This window comes from Bidens hawaiensis, unplaced genomic scaffold, assembly GCF_021521415.1.
Source record: "Bidens hawaiensis isolate Kalapana, Puna unplaced genomic scaffold, B.hawaiensis_p1.1 tig00027544_1, whole genome shotgun sequence".
Classification (NCBI taxonomy): Eukaryota; Viridiplantae; Streptophyta; class Magnoliopsida; order Asterales; family Asteraceae; genus Bidens; species Bidens hawaiensis.
This window is the reverse complement of record NW_027494460.1, coordinates 10,682-30,811: the sequence shown is the minus strand read 5'-3', so window position 1 is coordinate 30,811 and position 20,130 is coordinate 10,682. Positions and strand designations below refer to the sequence as shown.

The 20,130-nt window shown below is 35.3% G+C and overlaps 1 pseudogene across 1 annotated transcript; it reads left to right on the top strand.

Moving 5' to 3' along the window:
• The first annotated feature begins 12,350 nt into the window (after window positions 1-12,350).
• On the top strand, window positions 12,351-16,701 carry LOC143575587 (cytochrome P450 CYP72A219-like; annotated as a pseudogene). Its single transcript, XR_013142795.1, has 5 exons — window positions 12,351-12,642; window positions 14,713-14,930; window positions 15,012-15,256; window positions 15,805-16,192; window positions 16,276-16,701. The product of XR_013142795.1 is annotated as a cytochrome P450 CYP72A219-like (transcript).
• The last annotated feature ends 3,429 nt before the right edge of the window (window positions 16,702-20,130 follow it).

The window sequence follows — 20,130 nt, the reverse complement described above, 5'->3', positions numbered from 1 at the left end:
TGTTTTGGAGAAGTCACGTGGGTTTCCACCCGCGTTTTTTGGTTTGAAGGATTCTCCAAAATGCCTTCTCGATTGGGAGTCCGTTTCCTTACGCTTCCCTTTCGCCCTATGACGAGGGTTTGCGTCACTATCGGATTCCTCCGAATCATCGTCAAAGTATACGAATTCCTTAGCCTGTTGGAGTAAACGTAAGCGTTCATCCAACTCAGCTTGGAATTCTTTTTGACGTGCTTCCGCCCACGCTTTAACTTCATCGAGTGTTTGGCGGGGGAGCCTCGTTCGTTGTCTCTCTAACTGGGTATCGGTGAATCCCAGTGAGCGATTATTTACTGCACTTGCCCCAGCTTGGGTAACTGGGGTAGTGTTCGTAAAATTTACTGCACTTGCCCCGGCTTGGGTAACCGGGGTAGTGTTCGTAAAAACTGTGTAGTCGCCGGTATTCCCCCCAGTAGCTGGGGTTGTGGTTACCGGAGTTTCTTTAACCATCTTCCCAGAAGTTTGAAAAAACTGAAAAGAAATGTTCTAGCTTTTATGCACGGATGGCGCCAATGAAGAAACACTAATCGACCCCGGGCAGATTACGGGTAATCTGGGGGTTAAATAGATGTTTCCCACGAGGGGTTAGATCCGGCAAAGATGGTTCTTCTGATAACCTGCAAAACAGACACCTTGAGCTCGTCACTGAGAAGGGGGGGGTTCCTCCTTGTGACCACCATCCGGCGTGAGAATCAGACTAGATTGCTCTTGAATATAAGTATATATAAAGAGATTGCTAGAGCAGATATCAGGTATAATATGTAAGATACAAGATTAGATATGATAAGATGAGATGATCATACCATTTGGGGTATTTATAGCCGAAGGTAGGTTTCCAAGAAGGTATAGCCGGCTGAATAGTATTCCTGTTCTACCAACTGTGGCCTACACACGTGCCAAGCTGGTAGTTGGTGGGTAGGCAGCGGCTGACTGTGAACAGGCCTGCTGTGTACTATTCCTTTTCCACCAACTGCCGGCTATGCACGTGGTATGACAGGAGTTGGTGAGTAGGCAGCGGCTAATAGTGACATACAGTACAAGAGCATGCTGCTCGCCATACTGTTGTCAATGAGCTGTCGTATCTTTGGTCAGATCTTTTTCCCATACCTCGTCAGGTACAGTACAAAAGATCTTCCCGTATCGTACGGACTGGCTTATTTGGGCGGGAGTATTCCCCCTCCCGCCTTTGTGCGGGATTGGTCCCGGCTTTGCTCATTCCTTCAGGTGACAACTGAATTATTGAGAGCTAAGTGCCTTGTGCGTGTAGCCTTGCTGCGCGAGTGGCCTTCCCTGATAGCTTGTATCCGCAGCTGCGGGAACAGGCGGAGTACTTCACCATTGGGAGGCATTTCCTGCGGGAACAGCTTGCGTACTGCGCGTAAGGACGTCACGTCTCTGAGCATGGTGGGTCCTGCGGATCCAGTTGGTTTCTGCGCAGACGTCTCTTTTCAAGGTGAGTCCTGCGGGTCCAACTGGGCTCTGCTGGGACCTACCTCTTCAATGATGGAACCAAATTATCTTTATGGTTTGTGCTAATGGATTTTGTGCCGAGGTTTAAAAAAACACTTAGATTAGATTTTGTAATAAGTTTATAATGATTTATGATTTAATATTATTAAATCAAAACAAATTAGTTTTTATATAAATTGTTTTCAAATATATAATCATATATCTTTTGCCGAAAAATTTACTAATTTCCATCCGTGTAGCACACGGGTTATAATAAAGGACTTCACACTTTCTTCATCTTTCAATGTTACTTAATCATGGGTTATGATAAAAGACTTCACACTTTCATAATACAGTGTAATATAGTTATTTTTTTTTCAATTTTGGTAACACTTTTAATCATGCCTATAATTAGTAATTCAAATTTAATATGACGTTTTTGTTAAAAAATTGCCCAAATTTTTTAGTTTTTCATAAACATTCTCGATTTAGTCTTTGACAATCTTATATACAAAAATAATATATCTATTTCTAAACTTGATAGGAAATTTAAAATTAATCACATAAATAACATAAATTAACTTACTATGATAATATGTTTAAGAAAAGACATTTTCTCAACCCGTGTAACGCACGGGCTTATAAGCTAGTACTATATATAATGCACCACCCATGGGAAAATTAAAACACCAAATTTTAAGTAATTTACAATTTTTCAAACACATTGTACAACCTTAAAAAGGGGCATAATAGACATTCTAACACTAAATTTAACGTTTCTTTCATATTTCTTCAAATTATTTACAACAATGCCCCCTCAACTTTAATCAACATTTGAAAATTTAAAAATTAGTTACCACTTTGATCCCCCATCTTTTAACTATATATTATTTATAATTTCACTTTTAACCCAAATTCCCCCACGATTTTTAAACGGTCATAACTTTTTCATACGTTAATATATTTTTTTTAAAATTGCATTATACAAACAAGCATTTAATTCTCTTTAGTTTGAGTATGATATTGTCATAGTTTGTTTTCAGTTAAAAAAACATCTTAAGTATAGTCGTTTGTGGTCCGGTTTTGATGGTTTTAAACTAAGCCGTGAGCCAAGCCGTTTTTTATCATCGAAAACTGAAACCAAACCGTTGAAAATTATAACCCAACAAAAACAAATGATTAACAATGGTTAGATTTCAGTTTCATTTGTACTGCGCTACTAAATTGAGTTTAAAATAAGAATTCTTAATCCACGGTTTTAAATGGAACGATGAGCACCCAAAAATCTCTTACGTGATTATTAAGGCCTGTATTTCCCACTGCATCGCGCGGGCACTCGTCTAGTAACATGTAAAATAGGTTTCAATATATTGTTTGTATCATATATATACAAATAAATTGCAAGTTTGTTACACCATCATCACATCCCTATATTACGAAGACGTTTCACAAAAAGTGAACCGGGGGTAACAAGAACAAAAAACAATTGGTTCCAAATCGGTTTACTAGTTTAGAACCCGAATGTACCAACCTAAAATTGGATTGCCGTTTTCCAAACCGACCTAGGCTGGCAATTTGTATAGCGGTTCGAACATTGAATTACCAGACCGGTTTTTTAACAGTTAATTGGTTTATAAACATTTTTTTTTCTAAACTGGTTTCTAAACCGAAACGTTTTGGACCAAACGGGTTTTGATCATGAGTTGACCAAACCGTACGGTTCAGAACCCCAAGCTGGTTCGGAAAAAAGTGGTATTATACACCACTAGTGATAACTGCATGAGCAGCGAGCAGCCAAGCAATGACAGAAATATTAGTGGGTCGTGGGTGAATGGGGTCTACGCCCAGGGCCGGCTCACTATGTAAATTATTAACCCATTGATTAGGGCCCTCAAAGTAGGCCTTCAAATCCAAAAAAATATATTGTATAGGGCTTCTAATTAACATGAATGCGCACGAATTTTTTTGTATATTGGGCTTCTAATCAAGCAATGAGCAACGAGGCCACCTTTTTTTTTATTTTTTATTTTTGTTTATGATTGTGTGAATTGTGTTCGACCATACGAAACCTAAAACACTAGACTAAAACATTAGACGAGTCACGAGTGTCTACATCTCAAAATTCAACCTTGTTATATTTTATGTTATTACTATAATAGAAAAACAATTGAGGATTTTGGTATCCTCTGTTTTTTGTTGATAGGCATTAATCGGTTCTCTCGAGCATCAATCTGTTATAGTTCTTATATTTATTGTTTTCAATCTATATTTATTTGTGTGACTGTGTTTGATTACTATAGGGCTAATATTCTATATTATTATTATTATTATTAAGTTTGTGAATGTTTTTTCAGTTACTTTTAGTCGGTTTATTACGTACTAAGTACGCTTATTTTGTACGATAAAAGCCCATTGAGTAAGCTGTAACATCCCAAGATTTCTAAAATAATGTTAATTATATTATTAAATATTGGCGTGAAAGTTTACTCGGGTAAGCGGAGAAATAATTAAATAGAGTAGGAGTTAGTATGGGTCGGGCTAGTGCTGGTTAATGGATATGGGTTATGGGCTTGGGTCATGAAGGAAAGAAGGATGAGACCATGGGCTTAAGCCCATGATCCATAATTATATAAGCCTAAATTACCCATTTATCATTCATTTACACATATTCCATACACCACCAAAACACACACTTAGCTCTCTCTCATCCTACCCTCTATCTCTCTATAGCCGAAACCAAGAAGGAGAAGAAGGAGAATCGGTTTTCAACCCGAGGTAAGATTAGTATGATTTTGTTTATACTCAAACCCGTTAGATTTAGTCACGAAATGACGAGCCGACACCATTAAACCATTAGAGTCACGAGATCCGGGTGGAATCGGGTATAAACCAAACCTAAGATGAGCTTAGGGGTCACCCTAAGCTCAGATCTGGATCGAACGGGACGAAAAACGGTGAGAACGGTGCTGGAATACGTTTTCTGATATTCTCTGACCTAACCCTAGTTCGCTAACGGGAAGTTAACGAACTAGAGGTGATTCGCCAAGAGGTTCGCTATAGAAAGTCTAACGAACCAGACTTATTTCATGTTCAATTCGTTAAGGGAATAAGATGACGAATTACTCTTGATTTGTTAAGGGAGGTAACGAATTTGGAAGGTCCAATTCGTTACATGGTCCAATTCGCTACCTGAACTGGTTCGTTAAATAGCCAATTCGTTAAAGGGTTCAATTCGTTACATGAACCAGTTCGTTTGATAATCCAATCGTTAAAAGTCAGGTAACGAACTAGAAGATTGGCAGAATGACAGAACAGTCCCTAGACTTAGAAAGAATGAGATAATTACATAATAGTCCTTGGACTTTGATAATTAATGAAAGATACCTCTAAAGGATTAACGAGTAACGATTAACTAACCGGGTAGTGATTCAACGAAGTAAAACTGGCTTAGACGCATAAGACTGATTAAGTAGCAATGAGAATGTCTAGAGTAGTACTTGATATTCAATTATTAAACAGTTAGACGTGCACAGCTCGAGAAGGAGCAACCGTTAGCAGAAGAAGTAGCTGAGATCAGGTGAGTTTCTATCCCCATTTCCTTGTTATGTATTCGGGGCTGTGTGCATACTCGACGTGAAGTGTGAATACACTTACCTTAAGTGGTAAGTGTATGCTATAGATGATATATAAGTTAGCTATTATATAATGCTTGTCGGTGCGTGGCCGATCTTCGGATATTGCACGTATCGTTAAGGAGAATGATTTCCAGGTGGTTGTTAGTGTGTTTGAATGTTATGATGTGACTTGCTTATTATGTAAACAATGTACTGATAGGAAGTGGGTCATAGACAAGTAGAAGCGGCGTGTGATAGAAGTGGATAGGGGTCTAATAAAAGTGTCAGTGGCATGACGATAGTACGTGGTAGGGTAAGCCTATACGTGACTTCGTTATTAAAGTGGCTAAGCGGTAGGGGTAAATAAGAGGTTAAGTGGTAAGGTGAGCAGGTCAGATAGTGGGTTACATGTCTTCGGATACGTATATAATGCTTGTAGTGGTTGTATGATAAGTTGCTTGATTAACTAGAACTCACTCAGCGTAGCTGACTTTTAGTATGCACGTAGGTGAGCAAACTAAAGAGCCGGCTTGAGGATGGCACATGGCATGGATTGAACGGCTGGCATCTGAAGATAGAAGTAAAGATGTTTTAAATATAATGTTTTGTGTTATGGTATCAAAGAAAAGATTTAATGTTTTGTAAAGAAGGATGATGTTTTATATTCCGCGAAAAGTTTTAATTAACTCTGATTTGTAAGAACCGTGTTTATGAGTAAATCCGACGCTAAAGTAGGGCTACCGGTAACGGGGCCTTACATAAGCCCACTTGTGGCCATGAATGTTGAACACATCTTGAGCCGAAAAAGCAAATATTTTCACCAATTTCTCCTAATATCTCACTTTTCACTTTCTCTCAACAAAACTTCACCTTTTTCTTTCTTCTGTGTTTGCAAAATTATGATTTGAGATCCGAGTGTTGTTAGTGATTTCTGCTAACTAACAACACGTATTGATCCCAAAATATTCCGCCATATGCGCATGGAGTCGTCATCATTTCGGTATTTTTCCTACCCTTCCATTGCTATCTTTCGGCCTTAAGATTCAACCTCTAAATAGTTTGTTCCACTCATCTACTTCATCTTTTGTTCCTGCCTTGTTATCTCAAGTCTGAATCTATTCCTAATCAAATTTGATTCCGGTTATAGACAAACACTAGGTCGAAGTATAATGATCTTCAAGGCCGTCTATATTGACAGTGAAATGAAGTTAGGACTTTAGGCCCCACTTTTTAAGGCCTTCAATTCTCGAAACAATTAATAATGATACATTTGTAATTTGGGATTTGGATTATTGTGTGTGATCTGAATGACGTTTAAGCTGAATTAGGTTCTGAAAGATATGAGGAACTGAATTATTTATGTAGTTTGCAAAAAATGATGACAAAAATTTATTTAGCGTGAAAGCAATATAATTTTTTACAGCAAGGCCTCATTTTTAAAATTTGTTTTAGGCCACCAAAGTGGTTGACCCGTCTTGATGATCTTTGTATCTCAATTAAATTCATATATAATATATTCGTAGAATTTCAGGTCCATGGTAAAGATTCTTGTGTTCATGCATGATCATTCAATTATCTTGTTTTCATGGATCTTATACACACTAGACGGGTGTTCACGCGATGTAGCAGGAACACATACCGTTGATAATAGTTTGGTTTTAATTGTTAAATTACATTAAAGTTCATCAGTTTGTAAAAGTGAATCCCATAATGCTTTTGTATCAAATGTTTGATGTAATTTGTATGTAAACTATAAATAGAGTTAATAATATACTGATTGTTATTGTTAAGCTTTATGTGTTGGTTTAACTAACCATTGCTAGTTAAAGCGGTTTATCATCACTACATAGACAGTGATGCTTTAGTTAACTTATCGCTTAACTAACATGTTATGAGTTAATTACCAATAACTAACTACTTATGATGACAAAGGAAATAAATTAAGAAACAACAAGTCAAAAGAAACAACCGCTAAAGAATACTTTTCCAAATTTATTTTCTTTGGAGGTAGAAAAGGGTTGTTTGGTGGCGGATTAATGTGAAGAAAGAGATGGGATGATCATGTTAAATTGGAATTGAGAGTTCGGCCAATATTCGGAATGATAATTAACGAGTTAAGGAGCCTCTTAGAGAATATATAATATTAGATTTAAAGGTGGCATTGACAAGTGGGTGTGGAATGTGAAACTTCAGCATCGTTTTCGGTGGCTTCGGTAAAAAGGTTGCTGTATCAAGTAGATCCTATTCTTCAAGCTAACATCTTAGATTGTAACTCTTGGGTTCCTCTAAAAGTGAATGTAATTGCATGGCGTGCTCTTCTCAATCGGCTTCCTACCAATGATAATTTAATTAAGAGAAAAATGTTTTTGGGTCCAAACATTTGTTGTTGTTGTTTAGCCTCGGGTGAGTCGGTGGAGCATGTGTTCACTTCTTGTTATATCGCTTCGGTGGTTTGGCATAGTGTGAGTGTATGGTGTGATATCCTACCAATATTTGCTTTTTCGGTTCAAGATGTGTTCAACATTCATAGAAACGTCAACGGGGATGAGAATAAAAAGAAGATGGTTAAGTCGATTATTATGGTGGCATGTTGGTGCATTTGGAGAGCTCGGAATAAATATATTTTCTCTAATATTCCAGTGAAGCAAGGCCGGCCTTGGGGTGAGGCAAGGTGGTCGAGGGCCACAGGCCCGACACCCGCTAGGCCCAAAATTTTTATTTTTTTTTTAAATTACATTGTATTTTTATGAAATACAATATGTATATTTAATGTTTAAATCTAATTACATAATCAATAGTTTGGTCTAGTGACAAAGTGTATTACTTCTAACCAAAAGGTTATGGGTTCAAGTCCTATTTGACACATGTTTAATCCTTTTTTTATACAAAATTTTTTTACACAACTCAAATTATAACTAAGTAAACCCATATAAATTTTAAATTGTTTAAACCCAACAAATACTTCTTTTATTTAAGGCCCAAAAATTTTTTTGCCTTCCGTCCAAATATTTTTTTGCTTTCTCGGAGCCGGCCCTGCAGTGAAGTTGGGCGAATATTGGACGATATGAAAGTTTTGAGTTTCTTGTGGATTAAAAATTGGGCTAGAAACTTGGGTTTAGATTGGACAAGATGGAGAAGTTTAGCGATGTAATTCCGGAATATGTTGTTTTTGTGTTGTTTTATTGCCTGATCTTGCTAGCTACTTGCTAGTGGGGGTGTTGGCCTGGTTTAATGAAGTTTGCAGTTAAAAAAAAAACAGGTAAAAAAAACGGTCCCACACTTTATCAATCAAAAAACTCGTTAACAATAACATTGTACCGCCTCCTCCATAACACCCAACTTTTGCCGCCCTGATGCGGTGTAGCAACGTTATGGAACCTATGTGGTAATGAAAATGCCAAAGCCGTTGGTGGCGGACAACGGACGGCCTTATGCTTGTTGAATTGTTTGTTACGAAAGGATACATAGATTTCCATGTTAGTTTTTTGTCGTTGAAAGTGAAAGAAAGTCTTGGTCACGACAGCATACATTTATATATATGCTTAATGTTATATGAAACGTCCTTTACAATAATTGTTCTTTTCTTTCATAATAAATAGCTGAATGTGTAATCATATATAATATTTAATCAAGGACTACATACCAAACACATGTAATTACATCAAAAGAGACGACGTTACAAAAAAGAGGATATGAATAACGACATGCATTTGGCCCGGCCCAGAGTGCGTAACAAAATTGAAGCTTTTTTTGTTTATAAAAAGAACGTTTTAGATTCTGGGAATTACGTGTCATATATATCTATGCATGCTTATAGATCATAAACACTGCCATTAAACAATATATTAAAGCTAAAACTACCTACAGATAATTTGTTACGTTTTAGAATTAAATGTTCTAAGACTACGTGTGTTGTCATTGAATTTATCATCTGAATTCATCCAATAATATTTTGTCATGTAGTGTTTGACTGGACACTTGATGAAGCCACGACTGAAGCCGCCTGAGCCTGTTGTTGTTCACACAAACGGTGACTTCAGCGAATTTTTTGTTTTTTTTAAATATAACACAATAATGTAAACTAAAAAAATAATTATTATAATTTAAATAAACATTAAACATCTTAAAAGCATAAAAAAATACAAGTGAATGGGGGCCTCAATGCCTTTTCATTTATTTTATTTTTTTCTTTCAAAATTTGTAAACTAGTATATATTTTTTTTATTTTGAACAAAACCGAACAAATTTATAAGAAATATTATAACATTAGCTATGAAATACATATTAAAAATTGGGCTACAAATTACTAAAAAAAACTCATTTGTTTGTTTAAACAAAGGCCCCAAAAGATATTATCAAACAAAAACAAATAGTTAGATCTGGTCTTTTGTAGATAGAGAAGACCAAATTTAAAACAAATATGATTATATAAAGGTAAAGAGAGTAAATTATTTACGTTCCTTACATTTTGATTTACGTTTGTTACATTCAATGGTGTTATTAAAAGAATTTACTAGTTTACATGTGTAAAGTACGTAAAAGATGTAAAACACGTCTGAATGTAAAACATGTAAGATATGTAAACATATGAAATGTCTGTTTTTTGCTTAAAGTAAAAATATGTAGATGATGTATAAGTTGTAACATATGTAAAACACGTCTAATTATATAAAGGTGGAGAAAAAAAACAATTTAAGTTGCTTACATTCTGATTTACGTTTCTTGCATTTCGTTTACGTTTCTTACATTTACAAATTACAAGCGACAATAATATAAAAGTGGAGAGAGAAAACGAAACACATATCCCAAGATCTGATTTTAATGACAAAACATGCAGGTTTTTGGAGAGAGAAAGCATTTTTATGTTCTAATTGTATCCTTTTCTATTTTTTTAATTGTAAAAATAATCAAACTTGTCGGCCAATGAACATTGATTTGATCTCAATCAATGGATCAAAAAATTAATGGTTAGAGATGGGGTTTCAAGGGTTCACTAGTTAGTAAAGGGTTTCATGTTAATCATTTCCTATATATATATATATATATATACTAGTTTTTATTTCCTGTATTACAGAGTTGTTTTATATTATTCGTTTACAATATTTATATATTTTTTTTGGATTTTTATTTTATTTATTGTAATGAAGTTATATAATTTTTTTTTTCAAAAAAAAACAAATATATGATATGATAATATTTGAATTTAATCAATAACCAATATAATTTACTATAAAACGATTACAATAGAGTGGCAGGTAAACGGGCAACAAGCTGCGTCGCAACCCCCTTTTGAATATATTTAGTATTTGATGATGAAAGAGTTTCACAAATAAATGAGATGGTTATAATCCGGTTTAAAAGTTATTTAGGTTTGGTGAAACCCATGACCCTCTTATTTTTTACTATAAAATTGTTTCTTAATTATAAACAATATCTTCTAAAAAATCGGATATTAATTTTTAGTGTTTCCCCATTTTATTGGATTTTCATATCAAATCTATAGTGGGATTAATTTTTAATTTAATGAGATGTTATAACCTGTTTAAGGACTATCTGGGTTTGTCGAGACCCATACCCGTGAATTCGGCTCAAATGTATAAGAAACATCAATTTACAAATAAAACAATATGGTGGCTTGTGTGAATGTAGGTAGCAACCAGAGAGTATATATATTTAAGATATATATATATATATATATATATAACAACTTATTTGTCCATACAACAAGAGGAGAAACATTCACAATGGATAACAAAATCTATATCCAACATCTATATCCAACATCTATTTTAAAGAAAGCCAACATCTAGTCCAGCCTCAAATAATGGTACCATTATTGGTACCATTATTTCTATTATTTCTTTTGCAATAATGGTACCATTATTTTGCCTCGTTGCTCTGATACCATTATTGCGGAATGTTATGAAAAATACTTTGATTAACGAAAGATTTATTTTTTAAGATTAAGGAGAAACATATATAGAATCATTTGAAGTTTAAAAACAGCAGAAATAAATTTATACCTTTCAATCTATAATCAATCTATCTTGTTCCTCAAAATTCTGAACTTCTGTAAGTGACCAATCCAACAACACCATGATTTCCCTAACGCCCTCCTGGCTAAAACGGTACTTCTTCTTGGCGGCTACATAGGATTCCAGGTTTTACAGAGTGCAAATTTATTATGAAGAAGATAAAAGAGTAAGATTAAAAGGATATTTTTATTTCATAACTGTTTTCCCCGAAGGAAAAACTTCTTGATATCTACATCGTTTCTCCTCTAAGGAGATTTTACTCACACATGCTTTAAGAAAATTACAAGTAAAAGAAAAGGGGCGAGTGTCGATGCCCTTAAACCTAAATCATACTTCTTTATATAGGAGAAGCAGATTTTTACAAATGACCAAAATGGCCTTCCTCTATCGTCATTGATGACGTTTTTAGTCTATATACCCATGTGTTGGGTCCAGTTCTCTGGTGTCTTCTTCTGAAAAGTAGATTCCTTCTTCAGTGGAAGAGCAGCTTTTTGCTTTGCACCATGTGCACTGGTGGTCATCAATAATTTCTTTTAACTTTTGGCAAAGTTTTTTTTTAGTGGTGGGACTGACTTCCACATTGTTCTCAATAATTTGTTGTGTAAAATTATTGATAGCTGTCCATTCGGTTTGTGGAAGAGGCGTTGCACTATAGCTTGTAATAATGCAATTACTGCTGCAATAATTTACTTTATTAAAGCTTCCTCTCTTGATTTTATCAAGATTATGAAAGATCCTAATGAATCTTTCTGTTCTGATTGAACTCCAGTTTTCAATGTCTTCATCATCATTCATAATTTTTGAAGGATTGACAGTTCTTGTTTTGGCTAGACCAATTTCTAGGTGATGGTAGGCGGGAAAAGTACTTCCTTGATACCAATCAGGGAGAGTGGATGTGCATTTGACAAAGATATTTGCATCCTTTGCTGCTGCGATTTTCTTTCGAAAGTTTTTAATTGCTTTCTTCATTCCTTCTGTCAATAAACTGATTTCTAGTAAATTAGACGCAGGATAAATAAACTTGATTAATCCGGCTGAAAATGCTAGAGAAACAAGTTCTGGGCTAGAGCCTGGACAAAAAACAATTAGGCTTTTGGTGGCCTTGTCTTCCGTGTAGATATTTTCGGACTCAAAATCATTTTGACTGAGAGACCTTGCTTTAGACCATATTGTCCTGAATTCATCCAAAGATATGATATCTTTTTCATCCAAAGATATGAATTCATCCAATGTGTAGGTAACAAACACATTGCTTATCACATGTGCTATAGTAGTTGGACTATGCGCATGGAAGATGGTAAACATGTTGTGGGTGAAACCAAAGAAGCTAGAGAAGTTCCTGAAGGATCAAGGCCTGAATGGAAACAAATACAAGTTCTGGTTTGGGGACATGAAAGAACTCGCTATGGTATCTAAACAATCCAAATCTATGCAAATCGATATCGATGATGGAAATAGTATTTTGTTACACATAGGGGCGTTCAACCTTCAAGCTAAACAAAAACACGGTAAGCTACATCGCCAATTATGTAATCGTATAAAAACGATAATACACGGCAAGAAAGATGAAAGAGGCAGAAAAGAGAGAATTTTTATTATCTCTGGATCAAAATTACTAAACAAAGGCGCATATGTTATATGGCGTATATCTACACTTACATGCCGCATAACATATGCGGCGTATAACATAAGCTAACATTGTTCAGAAATATTATAGAATTTTATTTGAATCCAAATGAAGTTATATGAATTTGTTATGTTAATTCTGTTCGCTCCTTTGCAGCAGTGGCAATATCCGAAAAAAAATTTAAAATAGGAAGAAGGTAAATGATAAAATGGATTATAGGAGAGAGAAAAGATGTATTTGGAAAATAGGACATCCGCCATTTGAAATGGCGGATGTCGACAACCGTGTAGGACCGGTCAGTTCTGGTGATGTGGACGACAACCATGACATCCGCCATTTGAAATAACGGATGTCAACTTAGATAATCCGCCAGTTTTACTAACAGGTCATATATATCAAAGTAGGCTGCCCCTACAGGTAAAAGTGACTTTTGTTGGACATCCGCCATTTGAAATGAAAGATGTCAAGACGTCATCCTGACATCCGCCATTTCAAATGGCAGATGTGAATAGTAGTTTGACTGACTTGAAAAGAAAACACCCTGGCCTCGTTTTTGTGGACCGTTAAGAATATAATTTGGGGGAGTGGGGCCATAATTTAATTTTTACCAAAAAGCTACATCTTTTTATTAATGTAATTTACCAAAAAGCTACATCTTTTTATTAATGTAATTTTTTTCTTTTTTATTATTTACTTAATAACATTTTTTAAATATATTAGTTAACAAATAACGTTTTTAAAATACGTTTTGTCTCTGTATTATTTATTTGTTTTTTAAATGTCATTATTTAAAAAAAATGTATTAATTTTTTTTTAATGGACATTCGCTATTTGAAATGGAGGATGTCATCCTGACATCCGCCATTTCAAATAACGGATGTGAATAGTGTACTTTCTGGCTGATTTGAACAAACACTACCTTTTTCTTTTTATTTTTACTTATTTTCTAAATAACTTTTTTTAAATAAGAAAGTTTTTTAACATTAAACACTAATATATGTAATTTCTTTATTTTTATTATTTGTTAGTTTTCGAAATATGGTTATTTAAAAAAAATGTAATATTAAAAAGATTTTTTTTATTAAGTATGGTACATGTGTAATTTTAATTTTTAATATTTGATGGACATCCGTCATTTGAAATGGAAGATGTTATCCTAACATCCGCCATTTTAAATGACGGATGTGAATAGTGTACTTTTTAACTGATTTGACCAAACACTACCTTTTTCTTTTTACCTTTACTTATTTTCATAAATTACTCTTAATATTAAAAACGTATTTTAAAAACGTTATTTGTTAACTAAGATATTTAAAAAATGATATTAAGTAAATAATAAAAAAGAAAAAAATTACATTAATAAAAAGATGTAGCTTTTTGGTAAAAAATTACATTATGGCACCTAACCCCACTCCCCCAAATTATATTCTTACCGATCCCCAAAAACGAGGCCAGGGTGTGGTCTTTTCAAGTCAGTCAAACTACTATTCACATCCATTATTTGAAATGATTGATGTTAGGATGACATCTTCCATTTCAAATGACGGATGCCCAATAAAAGTCACTTTTACCTGTAGGGGTAGCCTACTTTGATATATGTGACTTGTTAGTCAAACTGGCGGATCATCTAAGTTGACATCCGCCATTTCAAATGACGGATCACGAATATTTTATTTGTGATCGGTCATTTCAAATGACGGATGTCATGGTTGTCGTCCACATCACCAGACCAGATCTAACCGGTCCTATACGGTTGTCGACATCCGCCATTTCAAATGACGAATGTCCTATTTTCCAAATACATCTTTTCTCTCTCCTATAATCCATTTTACCATTTATCTTCTTCCTATTTTAAAAAATTTTTCTGCAATATCCCATAAGTAATTTGGGGACATCTATAATATAGCAAAATATTATTTGAATCCAAATGTTTTAAAATTTGTTTTTGCAGGAAGATGTTTCATCACATGGGTGGGATGGAACCCAAGAGTGACTATAATAGAGCCAGAACTAATCAAAGAAGTATTAACAAAGTTAAATGACTTTCAAAAGACGAAAAGCAATCCGTTTCTCAAATTTATAGCGACAGGATTAGTGACCTACGAAGGGGATCAGTGGGTAAAGCACAGAAGATTAATAAACCCTGCTTTCCATGTGGAAAAGCTAAAGGTAACTTGTTATCTAAAATTCATGTTCATATCGTTGTTTTTTATATAAATCCTCTAGTTCAAGCACCCTTTCTGTATCCAGAATATGGTACCAGCGTTCCGTTTGAGTTGTAGTGAAGTGCTTGGGAAGTGGGAGAAATTGGTTTCCTTAAACGGATCATGCGAGTTGGATGTTTGGCCGCATCTTCAAGCTTTAACAAGTGACATAATATCAAGAACCGCATTTGGAAGTAGTTACGAAGAAGGTATTCGGATATTTGAACTCATAAGAGAGCAAAGTAAACTTGTAATGGAGTCACTGCGGTCACTTTACATCCCTGGATCTTGGTAAGTTGCATAATCTCACACTCATGTTAACTTTAACATAAGATGCGGTATGTTTTTTGTAGGTCCTAAAACGACCATACGAACGGATTTTGCACTTAATACATATTTTGAGACGGTGTGTGATAAATCAAACGACCGAACAAAATAATATATAAATAAAATATAAGTGAACGATCTCGTTGTCGGTTAAAAGATTGATATATAGATAAAGAACCGACCCACCCAAGGTGAGCTCCCCTGGGTGGATGATTTACACCATTGAAACACACACACAAATGACAAATAAAGTCATATATAGCCAAATACACACATTCTAGATGCCTAATCCCGTTGAAGCTAAACGCGCGTCTCGAAGCTCTTGTTTCGTGTCCGGTTTCCTCGTCGGCTTTAATTATTAACGTGGCCACTAATATATACAAGTTTCGTAATTTGATATCGCAAGTCATGACTCTTTAGCCTTACATTTTTGCTCCTACAAAAAGTCATGTATCATAAACAGTGAAATCAAGTAAGGTGAAATAATTGTTTGGATTATTGTTTTGTAATAGGTTTCTTCCAACAAAGAGGAACAGAATGATGAAAGCAATAGATAAAGAAGTAAATCTGTCTATAAGACGCATCATCGACAAGAGGCTCAAGGCAAAGAAGATAGGAGAAGGTAGTAGCTATGAGGATTTGTTAGGAATAATGCTTGAATCTAACATGAAAGAGGTTGAGCAACATCAAAGCAAGACTCACGGAATGACCATCGATAAAGTTATTGAAGAGTGTAAACTTTTTTACTTTGCTGGACAAGAAACAACAGCTAGCTTGCTTGTATGGACAATGATTTTATTAAGTAGACATCAAGAATGGCAGTCCCGTGCTAGAGAAGAGGTTTTCAATGTTCTTGGGGACAAAGATATAGATGCGGATAGGCTAAATCATCTTAAAGTTGTAAGTGTTTTAATGTTCGGTTATCGAAGTCATGAATTATACTAGCACTATACATTTTAATCATCTTTTAATTCTCCCTGCAGGTGAATATGATCTTCTATGAAGTATTGAGGCTATATCCTCCGGTTGTTGGACTAGCCCGCAAGGTTGAGAAGGATATCACGCTTGGAAGATTTTCGCTACCATTTGGGATTAATGTTGGATTGTCGATCATGCATCTTCACTACGATGAAGAACTTTGGGGAAGTGATGCCAAGAAATTTAATCCCGATAGATTTTCTGAAGGAATCTCTAAGGCAACCAAAAACCAAGTCAACTTTCCCTTTGGTTCGGGACCTCGAATTTGCATTGGACAAAACTTTGCCTTACTTGAAGCTAAAATTACCCTTGTAATGATCTTACAAAGGTTCTCTTTTGAATTTTCACCATCATATGTCCATGCTCCTAATCTTGTTCTCACCATTCAGCCCCAACATGGGGCGCATCTGATATTGCATAAACTCCAATAGTAGCTCTTTCTTATTAAAAGATTACTACTTTTTAAAGTTTTATAATAAGTTCTACGATTTACTAGAGTTAATTAAGAAATAAATGTGAAATTTATGTTAACATTATTATTATTAGGGGAAAGTGAAGACGGTGTTGTTAGCCGTCTAACCTTACACGAAAAACCCACAAAAACTACGTAGTTTTGATTAAAATTTAAATAATTCATGACTTCATGCTTCACAAATCCTTAAAAAGCTGAAATACATTAAAAAAAAGAGAGTAAAACCCCAAATACCAAAAGAGAAAGCACCAATTGACTCATCGTCAATCTTTCATTCTAAACCAATTAATATTAAACTCTTCCTGACTTCATTTTTATTGCATAACCAATTTGTTGAACTCATCCATTAATTTAAAGAGAAGGCTAATCGTGATTTAGATATTTCAGTTTTTTTAGAGATTTGTTATGTAACATCCTAAAATTTATAATGTTAAATAAAGAAAGTTCCGTTTAGTGATTTCGCGTTATTAATTAATTAATATCGAGTAAAGAACGGATCATGGACTTAGATTAATTGAGATGGGTTAAATGAGAATGGGCCTTAGGTCCATGGGCTTTAAGGGATATAAGTATCCCCTAAACCAAGCTAAAACCCTAAACCCTCATTTCATTTCTATCTTATTCTCTAACACACTCCAAACACACACACACACCATAAACGAGCAAGACCCGAGAGAGAGTAAACGTTAGTTGGTATTAGATCTTATTACACGAGATCTAGAGTGCATAAACAAGCTAACCAAGATCGAACGAGCGCTAAAGGTATGTTCTTGACCTTTAAAGTTTACGTAGTATTGAACGTTTTTACTTAAAGGTCCAAGCTTTATAGTATATACGGGATATATATACGACCGAAAACGGTTAGGGAACGTAGTGGGTGATGTCGAACCATAACAAGGGTATTAAAATCGCCAAAATGCTTGATAAAAACCAAACCCGTAGCTGAACCGGGCAACTTCGCCTGCTAACTGGGCAACTTCGCCTGCAAACTGATAACTTCGCCTGCAAAAGCTTAACTTCGCCTTCAAAGCTTAATTTCGCCTATGGCCAAGTTCGCCTAACTGGTAACTTCGCCTAAGGCCAAGTTCGCCTAATTGATAACTTCGCCTAAGGCCAAGTTCGCCTAATTGATAACTTCGCCTACGGCCAAGTTCGCCTAACTGATAACTTCGCCTAAAGCTAAGTTCGCTTAAGGTTTAACTTTGCCTAAAGTTAAGTTCGCTTAGAAAATAAATTAAAAACCTAATGAAAAATGTGTTAAGACAGTTAATGGAAATAATATTTTTCCAAGCTGACCTGGCAGCTCGACCCCAGCCAGGGGCTCTGCCCCTTGGACCCTGCTAGGGGCTGCCGCCCCTAGACCCCGCTGCCAGGGGCGCTGCCCCCGGACCCCCGTTCGTTGTGGGTCATATAAAGATAGAAATACAACATGAGTAGTACTAGTTAATTGATACGTGTAAATATTATACAGTTAGCCGTGCACAGCTCAAGAAGGGAATAACTATTAACGGAGAGCGTAACAGGATTCAGGTGAGTTTCTAGCCCCATTTATGTGTTATGTTTTCGGGGCTGTGTGCATACTCGATATGTTTGTTAATACGCTTATCCTAAGAGATAAGTGTATGCCTTATGTGAATGATGTGATATGTATGAATGATGGCTTGACGGTACGTGAACGATCTTCGGATATTGCACGTACTGTCAGGTTGTAACGCTAAGTATAAGGTAATTATGATATGTATGCTTATGTGTATGAATGTGATAAAGTTAATAAAAGAAGGAAAGGATGGTTGTATGGTTACGAAGAGGGTACCGGGCCCTAATAATACTCGAGGTATGATGTATGGTTGTATGGTTACGAAAAGGGTACCGAGCCCTAATAATACTCGAGGTATGATGTATGGTTGTATGGTAACGAAGAGGGAATCGAACCCTACTAATATTCGAGAACTAGGGAACCGAACCCTACTAATATTCGAGGAAAGAGGGTACCGAGCCCTAATAATACTCGAGGAAAGAGGGTACCGAGCCCTAATAATACTCGAGGAAGGAGGGTACCGAGCCCTAATAATACTCGAGGAATGTAGGGCGTAATGCTCTTTATAACGTAAGATATGAAAGTAAGTTAATACAAAAGAAAGTATGAAAGTATGAAAGTATGAATGAAAGAATATAAGTTTATGTGTATTGTATAGTGTATGATTAACTAGAACTCACTCAGCGTAGCTGACTTTTAGTATGCACGCGAGTGAGTAGGATGAGGCAGCTCGCTTGAGGAGACACGTGGCACTGAATAAGAGGCTGACATCGGAAGACTCAAGACGTTTAAGTTTAATGTTTCGTTTATTTTGAAAGACAAAATGATGTTTTAAGACAAGACGTGTTTTGTTATGAAAAGTTTTATGAAAGCTTTTATATTCCGCGAATGTTTTAATTAACTCTGATATTTAGAACTGCGTTTATGAGTAAATCCAACACGAAAGTAGGGCTACCGGTAACGGGGCCTTACATGTTAAACCTAAGATGAGTGTATAGGGACGAAGGAAGATACAGAACTTGATTTATTTTTGAACAACATACAGAACTTGATTTTTAGGTATTTCAGCTTTTATATGGATTTGTTAAACACGAATTACTTAAATTTTAATCAAAACTACGTAGTTTTGGTGAGTTGTCCGTGTAAGGTTAGACGGCTTACATCACCATATTCACTTTCCCCATACATGTGAATGAGTATGTGCTAAGTATGATAACTATGGTAAGAAAATATGTATGTAAGTATGTATATGTGAATGCATGTGAACGTATGACGTATGACCTGTTAAACTATAATCACGCAGTATAACTGACTTTTAGTATTCACGTACGCAAAATTTAATGAGACAGTTGGTTTAAGGGGCACACATGACATTGAATAATAAAGAACGACGTTGGAAGAAAGAAGAGTAATTTTGTCATGTTTATTATTATGTTTAAGATTAAAGACAATTTTAAATGTTTGTTTCACAGAGATTGGATGTTTTGTAATAATGAATGGTTGAAATTTTATTATTTCACGAAAGATTTTAATTAACTTTGATATTTAGAATTATGTTAATGAGTAAATCCAATGTCCAGTAGGGTTGCTAGGTTCGGGGCCTTACAATTTGAGGCAAGAGCTTTATGTCAACACCATCAAATTTATTGCTTAGTTGTTTTGAGACCATAATGGTTGCTAATAGCTGTTTTGTATGGTGTTGACGCCGCCACGATGTTTCCACTACGCTCGATCTTAGAGGATGGGATGAGAACGCTCTAAGTGATACAAGAGAAAGAAACTCTCTGATTGGATAGGCAATGACACGAAAATACACAAACACTACCCAATTATGGGTGATTTTAGAAAAAC